Source organism: Musca domestica, unplaced genomic scaffold (genome assembly GCF_030504385.1).
Source record: "Musca domestica strain aabys unplaced genomic scaffold, Musca_domestica.polishedcontigs.V.1.1 85, whole genome shotgun sequence".
Lineage (NCBI taxonomy): Eukaryota > Metazoa > Arthropoda > Insecta > Diptera > Muscidae > Musca > Musca domestica.
Genome location: NW_026712418.1, coordinates 2,256,979 through 2,271,257, shown reverse-complemented (window position 1 = coordinate 2,271,257; position 14,279 = coordinate 2,256,979).

The window sequence follows — 14,279 nt, the reverse complement described above, 5'->3', positions numbered from 1 at the left end:
CAGACACAATATTCCAACTTATTGGTATCCAGAGATTTTGGTGGCCATTGTGCGCTGGAAATGAAGCGAGGAATCTCATTTTTTGCGATGGTGCTGAATCCTGTTGGAAAATCCAAGGTCAGCGGCCAAGGTGTTTGTGCGCCCAGGGGCTATAATACACCCTCCAATATATTTTCGCGATAATATTCGGCATTTATTCTGATGCCATGGTCGATTAATACGAGCGGAGAACGACCATCGGCTGTTATGGCGGCCCACACCATCACCATGCCCGGCGCTTGAGTTCTGGTGGTCAACCGAAGGTACAAATTTTCAGCTGACCTCTTTGGCAAGTAAACACGATCATTTTGTTTGTTTACAAACTGCTGGACAACGAATGTTTTCTCATCGGAGAAAACCAAATTCGGCAGTTCAACACTTTCGGCCAAGCGAAGCAACTCTTTAGCTCTTTTGAGTCTATTTTCTTTCTATTGCGGTGCAAGTTCTTGGACTTTTTTGAATTTCAATGGCTTCATCCCGAGATCATTTTTCAATATTTTCCGAGTAGAATATTGCCATATGTTCAGTGCACGAGCCATTTTTTGGTCACTGCGGCGCGGGTTTCGATCAAGTCGTTTCTTTACTTTTCGAACCATTTCTGCTGATGTTGCTGTTTTCTTCGGTCCACTTCCTTGACGTCGGGGGGCTGCGCTACCAGTATCATGGTAATGAGCGATGGTACGAGACACAAAAGATTTATTCACATTTAAATGCTGGAGTGCTCTAACGATAGCTACTTGTGGTTTTCCAGCCAAATATAAAGAAATCACACTATCACGCTTAAATTCCATCACGAATAACTTTTTTTTTCTCACCAAAATGCTTTTGTACGTTTGTAAACAATGTCACTGGAATAATTTTAACACTTGTCGGACGAGTTTCTTAGAAATGACAGCAGTCTGACGTTGGTTGCAGTTTTTTCATCTCACCCTGTATATAGGTTCACACTATACGACAGCCCCCATATAACTGTACCCACGGATATTTGGTATTTTTATGATTTCAGCCAAAAATTTTAAATGGAATTGTCTTAAAATCCACACAAGAGGTTCCTTCTGAGTACTTTACCCCTTAGTCTAAATAGGTCCACGTTTTAGTATAGCGCCCATATAACGGTAACGGTAACGGTGTGAGGAACGGTGTGAGGGACTTTTAAACAAAAACATACGAAGCATATATATGGGAGCTATAGCTATATCTGAACTGATTTTCATCGAAATTTGTAGAAGTTGCTTTTAGGCTGAATTCTGGCGGAAGTACCAAACTCCAGTCCATTTGGGCTGATATTAGCAATTTGGTGCACAATTAACCCGAAATCGATTGAAGATATATGGGAGTTGTACCTAAATGTTGGTCATCTGTACCTTTTGGTGCACAATTAACCCGAAATAGGTTGAAGATATATATATGTGAGCTATATCCAAATCTGAACCGATCTTGATACAATTTGGCAGAGATATTTCCGAGCTCCATAAGATATCTGGCACCAAATATCATTGTTGTCGAATGCATATTACAAATGTGAGGGACTTAAAACCCCCAATCGGCAAAATTTGAGCTATAGCTTTATCTGGACCGATTTTCACCAAATTTGATAATCTTGCTTCTAGACTGAATTCGGTCGTATGTGCATGAATTCAGGTCATTTGGACTGATATTGGAAATTTGGTGCACAATTAACCCGAAATTGGTTGAAGATATATATGGGAGCTACATCTAAATCTGATCCGATTATCACCAATTTCAATAGGGTACGTCCTTGGGCCAAACAAATATTGTTTGGAAAATTTCATCTCAATCGGATAATAAATGCGACGTCCATTTTGTGCACATGGACAGACGGACGGACTGACATGCATAAGTCGACTCTGAAATTGATTCTATGAAGATCCTCAAAAGTAATTATGGGTCTATCTCGCTTCCTTCTCCATGTTACACAGACATAATACCCGTACCACTATGTGGTATAGGGTATAAAAAGTACTAAATTTAGTATTTGATCAAGGGATAGAGCTGGAAACCTTAAATTTGATATTGAGGTCTCTGTTGGTATGTGGAATTGAGATATGGAGATGGTTTGGCAAATGGGTATCTCAATTGTACAAAAAGTAGTAAATGGTACTAAATTTGATATTGAGCGTAGGAATTGAGCTGAAATCCTCAAATTTGATATTGAGGTTCCTGTTGGTATCTGGGATTGAGATTTGGTGGTGGGTTTGGAAATGTATACTAAATTGGTTCGAAAAGTACTAAATTGAACTAAATTAGGTATTGGGTGACGGGATGGGGCTGGAATCCTCAAATTTGATACAGATGTCACTGATGTTGTCTGTCGTTAAGAGAAGGAGCTGGTTTTGGATATGTGTACTATAATTGTATTAAATGGTGCTTAATTTGGTAATGGGAGAAATAAAAGGACTGAAATCCTGAAATTTGATATTAAGGTCACTGTTGGTAATTGCGAGATATGAAAGTTATTTTGAAAATTCTTACTACAATTGTCCGAAAAGTACTAAATTGAACTAAATTTGGTATTGGTAGAAGGGATAGAGCCTGAGTCCCGAAATTTGATACTGAGATCCCTATTGGTATCTGGGTTTGAGATTTGGAGGTGGGTTTAGAAATGCGTACCATAGTTTGAATAGTTTGAAAAGTACTAAATTGATTTAAATTTGGTATTGGGTGGAGTGATAGAGCTAAAACCGTAAAATTTTATATTGCGATAACTGCTGGTGTCTAGAATTGAGATACGTAACGATTTTGCAAATGAAAACGAAAAGTGCTAAATGTCACTACATTTTGTATTGAGTGAATGTATAGAGCCGAAATTTGATATTGAAGTCTCTGTTGGTATCTGGTGTTGAAATCTGGTGGTGGCCAAATTTTATTATGACAAGACGTTAAAATAGTTGTGGGCCGAAAAATTGGATGCGGATCCCTTGTGCAATGGTTTTACTCATATCCGCCTCGGAAAATTTCAAACTGAAAGGTTTTGAAAACTTTTTAGTGTAAACTGTAAACATTTTCCTTTTATTCTTTCCGAAAAAAGGAAAACCTTGAAGGTCTGAAAATTTATTACGATGTATGAAGTTTTAATTTAAAATTTTCGTAACCTGTACAAATTGTGCATTTTGGGTACTAAAAAGACCTAACACGAACTGTTGGAACGAATCTAAAATTTTAAGGGTGGACTTTTTGCTGACTATGTAGCGGGCACTTTCTAGTCTTCTATTAGTTCAATAGTCAGCTAAATATGGCCAAGTGTAAATTCTGGGACTGCTTTAGTAAGTCAATACGACGGGCCTGTGACATATCCAGATTCTAAGAGATTCTTCAAAAGGATGCTTGCACATGGACTAAACCTCTTAAAAACGATAAACTACCGACAACGCTATTCGAATACAAATACAGTACTGTCGCTAAATTACGAATGATGAGCAGGATCAGAAGCATCCCGAGAATTATATGGGCGGTAGGCAATTTCAAATCATCAGACCAAATGGTATTATCCGTTCGCCATGCTACAATATGCTTCTTGTGAAAGCTTCCACAGTAGAGTTTCATTCCATTACATTCCCAAGGATACTACTAACTACTACCACCGAAATCTATCGGTATAATAAAAAAATCGGGGTAATACTATTCATTCGGTACGTTTCACACTTTTCACCCAAAACCAAATTATTACACCGTCCCACTAGTGGCGAATGCACTCATCTTATGGGCATAGCATAGCATCCTTATAAATCTGAGACTATTTCAAAAGCATAGCATAGGCAAAGCACAATCGTATAACCTTGGCTTGCACCGACTACTCACCGTTCTGATACCCTATAATAATATCGCTTGTAATCTTCCGTTGAGAACAAGTGTTATAAGGGCCAGCAGGGCAATAATTAATCCTCTACACCTCGAAAAAAGAAGAGAAAGACAATAAAGTAACACCAACAACGACATGTCAACCAAAGATGCCATAAAATAAAACAACATTCATAAACAACAACTACACGAGCGCATTTCGCGCACTCTTCTTTGACTAATCCTTACAAGACAATTGCAAACAAGAATCCTTCCTAAATCAAAGAACAAACAACAACAGCACCACCATCCGCCTATTCAGTATTTTCTCAAGAATTCTATTCAAAAGTCCAATATGCCAACTCAATGCGATATCTTCGAAAACGTAGACCTCGACCTGTTATATGACCTTTCAAAGTACACCGCACGCACTGCCTGTCCCTAAATGGGGAATTCCCAGTTGTAAAACTGCCGCAAACCAGAGACCAAGCACCGAGATCGCTCATGGTGAGATTGCGGACACTTTCTTCGAAGTTAAAAAAAAGTCGTTTATGACAGTATTGCTATGGCTACAATGTTGTTAGCTATGCGCTTTAAGGAGGTCATAAAACGCACACAAGCGTTTTACAATCAAACATCCGATTGCTATACTCTGATCTTATGTCTGTCGCTGCAACCTGGAGAGTGACAATTTACCTTTAAAACAAAATCTCTATCTCCCTCTCAATTCAAAAGGTGCAGCCAGGTACAAATGTAAGTCATATGTTACCGTTTAAGTAGTCTACTTTCCTTCATTTTTATTCTGTCCAATTGGAATAGGTGATATACGCTTCATTAGATCTTGGAGGGTAAAAAATATCTTAATAAAGCCATTTTACACATTGTATTCGAGTCATGGGTGAAGTGTTTTTATATCCTCCACCATGGTATGGAGGGTATATTAAGTTTGTCATTCCACTTGTAACACCTCGAAATATACATTTTAGACCCTAGAAGGAAATATATTCTTGATCAGCATAAGATTGTATGTCGATTTAACGATGTACTTCCGTCTTTGAAAATCACTGTGGCTTCCGAATGAATTGAAGTAGCCTAATAAAATTTTACTCAGATGTGTGTTTGATCTGCAGGACTTTTGGTATTAAAAATGAGGTACGTAGGTCCACGTTCTTGTTTACCGACATTATTCACCGTAATTGTTTCAAATTTCGTATTTGTAGTTCGTTATGGGTACTATAGTCTGTGGCAGAGAATGCGGGTCCACGTCTTTGTATAGCCCCCATATAACGGTACCTCCCTATATTCAGTATTTTAACGATTATAACGATGTCATCCACCGGAGGTGCTTCAAATTTCGCATTTATCATTCGTAACGAGTCCTACAGTATGTAAGACTGTAGGTCCTCGTACAGCCCCATATAACGATACCTCCCTATATTCGGTATTCACATGTTTTCGAGACATAATATGCCGGAATTGTTTTAAGTTTCGTATTCAAAGATTGTAATAGTCTATGATAACGTATAGGTATAGACCCCAATGTAACGGTAACTCCCTATATTCGGTATTTTTAAGATTTTAGCAGATTTTTTTTTATACCCTCCACCATACTATGGAGGGTATATTAATTTTGTCATTCCGTTTGTAACTCCTCGAAATACTCATGTCAGACCCAACAAAGTATATATATTCTTGATCAGCGTAAAATTCTACGACAGACGATTTAGCCATGTCCGTCTGTCTGTCTGTGTGTCTGTCTGTCTGTCCGTCTGTCTGTTGTAATCACGCTATCTTTCGAACAAATTGAGATAGAAGGCTAAAATTTTGCACACATGTATATTTTGCCAGTAGGCAGGTTAAGTTCGTAAATGGGCCATGTAGGTCCAAGTTCTCATATAGCCCCCATATAACGGTACCTCCCGATATTCGGTATTTTGATGATTTTACCGACATTATTCACCGGAATTGTTTCAAATTTGGCATTTGAAGTTCGTAATAGATACTAAAACCTAAGACAGAAAATTATCTGTGCAGGTCCACGCCTTCGTGTAGCCCCCATATAACTATACCCCCGATATTCGGTATTTTGATGATTTTAGCGACATTGTTTACCGGAATCGTTTCAAATTTGGTATTTGATGTTCGTAACGGATATTACATCCTAAGTCAAAAAATGAGTCATGTAGGTCCGCGTCTTCATATAGCCCCCATATAACAATACCCCCCGATATTCGGTATTTTGATGATTTTAGCGACATTATTTAACGGAATCGTTCCAAATTTGGTATTTGAAGTTCGTAATAGATACTGCAGCATAAAACAGAAGATGGGCCATGTAGGTCCACGTCTTCGTATAGCCCCCATATACCGTACCCCCCGATATTCGGTATTTTGATGATTTTAGCGACATTATTTACCGGGATTGTTTCAAATTTCGCATGTGAAGTTCGTATTGGATACTTCAGCCCATGCCAGAAAATTGTCTGTGCAGGTCCACGTCTTCGTATAGCCCCCATATAACGGTACCCCACATATTCGGTATTTTGATGATTTTAGCTACATTAGAAACAGATTTTTCTTCAAGTTTCGCATTTAAATATTGTAATAACTTATCACAAAAGTTGCCTATGCAGGTCCACGTCGTCGTATAAGCATTCGGTATTTGTAAAATTTTAGCAGAATTTTTAATGGATTTTATTTTATTTTTTTTTTTTTGGAAATTGCCAAATTTGTACCAAATGGTGGAGGGTATTAAAAGTTCGGCCCGGCCGAACTTACTGCTTTTTTACTTGTTTTATTTATTATTATTATTATTTTTTTTTTTTTTGGAAAATTTCCAAATTCGTTCCAAAGGGTGGAAGGTATTTAAAGTTCGGCTATACAAGGACATGGACACGCATGGTCAATTCTCTGCCACAGACTATAGTACCCATAACGAACTAAAAATACGAAATTTGAAACAATTACAGTAAATAATGTCGGCATGACCATGGTGGAGGGTATAAAAACACTTCACCCAATGTGTAAAATGGCTTTATTAAGTTATTTTTTAACCTCCAAGATCTATTGAAGCGTATATCAGCTATTCCAGTTGGACAGAATACGAATGAAGGAAAGTTGATTACTTAAACGGTATCATATGACTCATATATATACCTGTCTGCACCTTTTGAATTGAGAGGGAGACATAGATTATATCTTAAAGGAGAATTGTCACTCTGCAGGTTGTAGGGACAGACATAAGATTAGAGTATACAATCGGATGTTTGATTGTAAAATGCTTGTGTGCGTTCTGTGTCCTCCTGAAAGCGCATAGCTAACAACATTCTAGGCATAGCAATGCTGTCATAAAACGATTTTTTTTTGAACTTCGAAGAATGTGTCCGCAATTTCACCATGAGCGATCACGGTGCTTGGTCTCAGGTTTGCGGCAATTTTACAACTGGGAATTCCCAATTTAGGGACAGGCAGTGGTCAAAAAGGTCACATAACAGGTCGAGGTCTAGGTTTTCGAAGATATCGCATTGAGTTGGCATATTGGATTTTGAATAGAATTCTTGAGAAAATATTGAATAGGCGTAGGGTGGTGTTGTTGTTGTTTGGTCTATGATTTAGGAAGGATTCTTGTTTTCAATTGTCTTTTAAGGATTAGCCAAAGTAGCTGAGAAGAATATGCGAAATGCTCGTGTGTAGTTGCTGTTTATGAATGTTGTTTTGTTTTATGACATCTTTGGTTGACATGTTATTGTTGCTGCTGCTCAGTTGCAACAAAACAAATGCACATGTCTTCCTCTTCTTGTTTTCGAGGTGTAGAGGATTAATTATTGCCCTGCTGGCCTTTATAACACTTGTTCTCAACGGAAGATTACAAGCGATATTATTATAGGGTATTAGAACGGTGAGTAGTAGGTGCAAGCCAAGGTTATACGATTGTGCTTTGCCTATGCTATGCTTTTGAAATAGTCTCAGATTTATAAGGATGCTATGCTATGCCCATAAGATGAGTGCATTCGCCACTAGTGGGACGGTGTAATAATTTGGTTTTGGGTGAAAAGTGTGAAACGTACCGAATGAATAGTATTACCCCGATTTTTTTATTATACCGATAGATTTCGGTGGTAGTAGTTAGTAGTATCCTTGGGAATGTAATGGAATGAAACTCTACTGTGGAAGCTTTCACAAGGGATGCATACATGTAGCATTCCAAAGATGCATACTGTAGCATGGCGGACGGATAATATCATATGGTCTGATGATTTGAAATTGCCTACCGCCCATATAATTCTCGGTATGCTTCTGATCCTACTCATCATTCGCAATTTAGCGACAGCCCCGTAACTTGTATGCAGCGTTGTCGGTAGTTTATCATTTTGAAGAGGTTTAGTCCATGTACAAACTCCCCGTTTAATACTTCCAATGAACTCAGCATCCTTTGGAAGAATCCTCTAGAATCTGAATATATCACATGATTAATTTATTGGCTCACTAAAACAGGTCAAGGACCTACGTTTAGCTGACTATTGCACTAATTTTCTTCAAATTTTAGATTCGTTCCAACGGCTTGTGTTAGGCCTTTTTGGTACTCAAAATGCACAATTTGTACAGGTTACAAAATTTGTTAATCAAAACTTCATACATCGTACTAATTTTTCAGATCTTCCACGTTTTATGTTCTCCTCAGGTTTTTTCCTTTTTTCGGAAAGAATAAAAGGAAAATGTTTACAGTTTACACTAAAAAGTCTTCAAAACCTTTCAGTTTGAAATTTTCCAAGGCGGATGTGAGTAAAACCACTGCTTAATGGACCCACATCCAATTTTTCGGTCCACAACTATTTTAACGTCTTTTCATAATAAAATTTGGCCACCACTGGATACTAACAGAGACTTCAATATCAAATTTCGGCTCTATACATTCATTTAATACAAAATGTAGTAACATTTAGCACTTTTCGTACTCATTTGCAAAATCGTTACGTATCTCAATCCTAGACACCAACAGTTATCGCAATATAAAATTTTACGGTTTTAGCTCTATCACTCCACCCCAACTGCCGAATTTGGTTTTCTCCGATACGGAAATAAAAAACTCCAACAAAGTCAAACGCCATAATTTTTTAACTTTTTTTTTTCAAATGTTATTGAATGAAAGCAATAATGTCGGAAATAGCATGAAATTTTAGAATAAGTTTAGATTTGTTCGAATTAGTCACCTTTGGCACGATTTATGGTCTTCAAACGGCCAAGGAATGTTGTTCAGCTGTATTTTGGCCTATTCCCGGCGAAGCGCTTGCTTGAGCTGATCGACACTTTGGTATTTTTTTTTTTTTGTGCCAACCTTGCTTTCCAAACTACTCCAGATACTCCAACGGATTGGTAGACGAAGATTTTGTTGGTCATTGTGAAATGAAGCGAGGAACCTCATTTTGTAACCATTCTTGGGTGGAGCGTGCTCAGTGCGATGGTACTGAGTCCTGTTGGTATGTCCAAGGTCTGCGGCCAAAATGTTTGCGTGCCCAAGGCTTTAATACACCGTCCAGAATTTTTTCGCGATAATATTCGGCATTTATTCTGATGCCACGGTCGAATAATACGAGCAGAGAGCGACCTTCGGCTGTTGTGGGGCCCACATCCCACATCGGCTGTTATGGCGGCCGACGCTTAAGTTCTGGTGGCCAACCGAAGGTGCCACATCGGACGAGTGGCTTAGAAATGACAGCAGTCTGAAGTTGGTTGCAGTTTTTTCATCTCAGAAAGTATTTTCGAACAGTAACTGATATCCGGAACCAAATATAATTCATCTGGAGGGCTTATTACGCATGTGAGGGACTTAAAACAACATAGCTATATCTGAACTGATTTTATCCAAATTTGAATTACTTGCTTCTCGATCGAAATCGGTTGAGGATATATATGGGAGCTATATCTAAATCTGATCCGATTATCACCAATTTCAATAGGGTTCGTCCTTGGGCCAAACAAATATTGTTTGCAAAATTTCATCTCAATCGGATAATAAATGCGACCTGCATTTTGAAAGTGATTCTATGAAGATCCTCAAAAGTAACTATGGGTCTATCTCGCTTCCTTCTCCACGTTACAAACAAATGCACAAAGGTGGCGTAGGGTGTAGCCCCTATAAAACGGCACTTTTCAATATTCGATATTTTGATGATTTTAGCTACATTATAGACCGGAATCGTTCGAAATTTCGTATTAGAAGATCTTAATGTGCACTACAACCTATGACAAAAAATTACTTATACGAGCCCACGTCTTCGTATAGCCCCCATATAACGGTACCTCCCTATACTCGATATGTTAAACATTTTTGCTACATTTTTCACCGAAATGGTTTAAAATTTCGTATTTAAAGTTCCTAATGGGTACTACAGTCTATGATAGAAAATTATCTTTGAAGGTCCAGGTCTTTGTATAGCCCCCATATACCGAACCTCTTTATATTCGGAATTTTGACGATTTAAGGTACAATATTTACCGGAATTGTTTCAAATTACTCCCTGTATTCGGAATTTTTAAGATTTCAACAGAATTTTTAACGGATTATATATTTTTTAGAATATTTTCATATTCGTTGCATTATTATTATTATTATTATTATTATTATATTATTATTATTATTATTATTATTATTATTATTATTATTATTATTATTATTATTATTATTATTATTATTATTATTATTATTATTATTATTATTATTATTATTATTATTATTATTATTATTATTATTATTATTATTATTATTATTATTGTTATTATTATTATTATTATGTTTAGTATTATTATTATTATTATTATTATTATTATTATTATTATTATTATTATTATTATTATTATTATTATTATTATTATTATTATTATTATTATTATTATTATTATTATTATTATTATTATTATTATTATTATTATTATTATTATTATGATTCGAATTTTGTCTGTCGAACGAGCCGGTTGTGCTTTTCTAATCAAAAAAAAAAATTAAATTGAATTGAATTTAAAAAAAAAAGAAAACTGAAAATTTGAATATTTTTGGAATTTCAAGTAATCTTAAATAAAGACCAATATACATTTAATTATTTGCTTTTGAAAAGAATGAGAAAACATTCAACGCTTTTGCAAGCGGGAGGAAGGCCTCCCAATAGTTCCGACGGAGTAACGAAAGATAATTCGAATGGAGCCACTCCAAAAACTATTTTGAATCGTACCAGGAAACCTAAAGAATCAATTTCAACATCATCAAACCTTATGAAAGCAGATCTTGGGAATCAACTGCTGTCTGCTGTTTTTGAAAATCCAATTAATGTTATTCTTGGGGATAATGCCGCAACCAAACCAAGCCCAACTGATGGTACCATTGAGGATGATTCTATATCTCGGGTTAGCAACGAAACGTTATGTAATGATTGGGATCAGGATACAATGTCCATTCTTTCCGTAGATCAAGACTTTAAAGAGGTGAGACCGAAGATAAAACGTAAACGTGAAACGGATATGGAAATTGATTTATCAAAGCATGTTTTTAAACCGACCGTTATTACAGATGCTAATATTAATCGTACAAATAGATTTTCTCTATTGGGCAATTTAGATATTGAGTCTAGTGTAAATGAAAAAATAATACATAACAGCTCCTATTTTCCTACAGAACGTCAATATAACTTCTCTCATTGAGCAGTTGAAGGCTAAAAAAATTGAATTTAAAATTAAAAATCAATCTAATTCTAAAAGCAAATTGTTTTTAAAAGATGCCACGACTCATACTGAGATGATAGCGTTATTAAAAGAAAAAAATATTGCTTCTTATACATATACTCCCAAAGAGTTCAAACGTCAAAGTATAGTCTGCAGAGGTTTATACTTTAAAACTGACGTAAATGACATTAAGTCTGAAATAGATAAGTTCGTTCCGGATACTGTAGAAACTGTAACAAAGTTTTCTACAGATTTCTCAAGAAAACACGGTGTTGATACTAGTTTGTTCTTAGTAACTTTAAAGGCAATCGTAAAGCTAATGAGATTCTTGGTATAAGGTATATTCTTGAGCAAAGAGTGTATTGGGAAAAACCGAAAGCTTCCAAAAAAATTCCTCGATGCTGGAGGTGCCAACAGTGGGGTCACTTTTCGAAAAACTGCAGTCGCCCTTTTTCATGCGGGAAGTGTAATAAAAAACATGAACCCGGTTCATGTGAAATAGGTCCCGACGATAAAGTATTTTGTGTTAACTGCAATACTTTTGGGCACCCAGCTAGCTATAGGGGATGTAGCTCCTATAAGAAATTTCTCTCTTATAGAAACAAAATTGCTGAAGAATCAAAAGTACGGAAAATGGCTGCGATAAAAAATGTGTCAAGTTTTGTAAATGGTACAAACTGGACTAGTGATAATAGAACATTTGCTAATGTTCTTAGTGAAACAAATAGAGCACAAGAGAAGCAAGAAAAACCTGTTTTAATTCAGGAATTTTTAAAAGTAGCCAAAATGTTATGCAATCCTGAATCTCTAACTTTAGAAGAAAGGATCAAGAATTTTTTAGGTAAATACAAACAAATGACAAAAGATCAAGCAAAGGCTGAATGCTTGAAATTAATGCAAGATGTCCAAGATGTATACCATCCGTAATTCTTTGAACTTAGTAACTTTTAATGTTGGCTCCCTAGTCAACATAGCTAGAAAATTGGAACTTAATGTAATACTGGATCAAGGTAATGCTGATATAGCGTTTCTCCAGGAGTTACATTTGCCTGAGGGAAACAATATATACCTAGACAACTTTATTGTTTTAAGGGACAAGAGTTCCGTTGGAGTTGGCATAGTTATTAAAAAGACAATTTCTTATTCGAAAATATCAATTCCTGACTTAAAATTCCCAAATTTATTTGTAGAAATCAATGTTTTGATGAATGGAACAGCTCAAAAACTTTTGTTTGGGTCTGTTTACTTCCCAAGCAATTCTGACCGCAGGTTAATTATTAATGGCTTGTCAGTAATTCTAAATTTTTCTCTAAGTTTTGATGGGCTTGTAATTGCAGGAGATTTAAATGCTAAACACATTACTTGGGGCGACACAATTAATAATTATAATGGTGAGGTTCTGTCAAATTGGTTGGCTGCCGAGAGCTTAAATGTATGTAGGATTTGTGATTCCTATCCCACTTATCCCAGATGTTCATCACATTTGGACCATTTTATTGTTAGTAGCAATTTGATTGGCAATCAAAATGTCACAACAAGTACGTTACCCACATTTTCAGATCACTTGCCTCTGAAACTTCACCTCTCATTTTCGCAATTTGATTTCATTTTGCAAAACCCCGAAATCTCCATCTCATTTAAGAATACTAATTGGGATTCATTCAAACAAGATATTATTAACTCTTTGCTATGCCATTATCCTCCCATCAACCGAAATCTGACAAATTCTGAGATTGACTATTATATAGAGGAGTTTGTAGCGACTCTCAATTTCGTAGTTAAGTTGCATTCTCGTGAGGTTAAAAGAGGTAATTTTAAATTCATTCCATCGGATAAATTGAAATCATTGCTTAGAGTTAAGTATAATTGGCAAAAAGATTTGAAAAGGATTTTTGCCCGAACTTTTAATAGGAACCACCCAGATTATTTGCTGATATCAAAACAAATTGATTTGATAAAGATAATCATAAAGGAGCAAGTAGAATTAGAGCAGGCCAACATTTTTAATTCGAAATTAAGTGAAATTAAACCTGGTCCTTGGGCTTATAAGCAGATCTTTAATATTATAGGTAAGAAAAATAGGTCCAAAGTAACTGACATTTCTGTAAATGGCGTTAATATTTCTGATGTAAATCAAAAATTAGAATCGCTGAAGGATCATTTTAGTTCCATTTATCAAGGTTCTCCCCCCGAAAGAGACACAACATACATAGATGAAACCATACACCGTGTCATATCAAGTGTAGAAGATTCTATCAACACGTTTGATGATTCCACAACAGCCCTAAATAATCTAAACGAATCGGTTTTTACTTCGTTAAATGAACTTCAGGCAAACATACAACCAATGAATAACAAAAAATCGTTCGGCGTGGATAACGTGTCAAATTACATCATCAAAAAATTTCCGACGAAGGCCTTGGAGTATATGACAATATTATTTAATAACTGTATAAACAACGGTTATTTTCCAAGAGCTTGGAAGATAGCAAAACTTGTTCCTATAAGAAAAAAAACTGGAGACAGTGATATTAATAACTTAAGACCGATTTCACTTCTTTCAAATCTTGGAAAATTGTTCGAAAAAATTATTAAGGAAAAAATGGATGCTGAGTTGAGTGGGTCCTTATATTTCTCAATATCAATTTGGTTTTAAGAAGGGAAATTCAACAGTTCATGCTCTTCTGAAATTCCACAACGACATTATCCAGAATCTTAGGGAAAAACGA